The following is an 887-nucleotide window of genomic DNA, read 5'->3' on the forward strand; positions in this document are numbered from 1 at the left end:
ATACACAACAAGATATTCATCAGTATAACAATTTCCCCATTTACAGCTCTGGGACATCGATGACATTTCTAATTGTGCCACCATTATTGCTATTCAAAAAATATGGAACACTTCATGACTTTGCATGTCATACTTGGGCAGAGGCCATGCTAATCTTCTCTGTATTGCTCCAATTTTAGTATATGTGCTGCCAAAATGAACACTGGGCCAGGACTTTTCACTGTTAATTTTAAATTTATTTTATTATGGGTTTGTTCAAATTTTCTATCTCAAACTGTGTTAGTTTAGATAAGTAATGTGTTTCTAGAAATAATCAATTTCTTCAAGCTTTTCAAATTTGTTGGAGTTCACTTCTTCATGGTATCCTAGTACTGCCCTTTATGTTTCAGTTGGGGTTGTTGTGAAGTCAGCCATGCCATTTCTATTTTGTGCAATTTCCATCCTCTCCTTCTTTTCCTTTGTTAAATCTGCCCATGGTTTGTCAATTATATTGATATTTTGAAAGAACCAACTTCTGCTCTTGTGGATTCTGATATTTTTCTGTCTGCTTCATTTATTTCTGCTCAAAACATTACTATTTCTTTTCTCCTGATTGTAGGTACGTTTTTAGATGCTCTTTTTCTAATCATTAGAGATGCTGGGATAAGGTGTTGATCTTCGCTCTTTGTTCTTTTTTGATGGGTGCATTTATTGCTGTAAATTGCTTTATTAGCATTATTTTTGCTATTTGCCAAAGATTTTAGTATGCTGTGTTTTCATTATTGATTGATTCAAAGACTTTTTTGAGCTCATTTTTTATTTAATCTGTTGTTATTGTTGTTATGTGCTGTTGAGTTGGACCTGACTCATAGCGACCCCTCACTGGGTTTCTGAGGTGGTATCACTAC

The 887-nt window shown here is 34.3% G+C and overlaps 1 non-coding gene across 1 annotated transcript; it reads right to left on the reverse strand.

Moving 5' to 3' along the window:
- Positions 1-96: 96 nt before the first annotated feature.
- Positions 97-203, reverse strand: LOC122152095. The gene has a single exon (XR_006164391.1). It is a non-coding gene; the product is annotated as a U6 spliceosomal RNA (small nuclear RNA).
- Positions 204-887: the final 684 nt, after the last annotated feature.

This window comes from Orycteropus afer, unplaced genomic scaffold (genome assembly GCF_000298275.1).
Source record: "Orycteropus afer afer isolate SDZICR_OR568_19922 unplaced genomic scaffold, OryAfe1.0 scaffold01693, whole genome shotgun sequence".
Classification (NCBI taxonomy): domain Eukaryota; kingdom Metazoa; phylum Chordata; class Mammalia; order Tubulidentata; family Orycteropodidae; genus Orycteropus; species Orycteropus afer.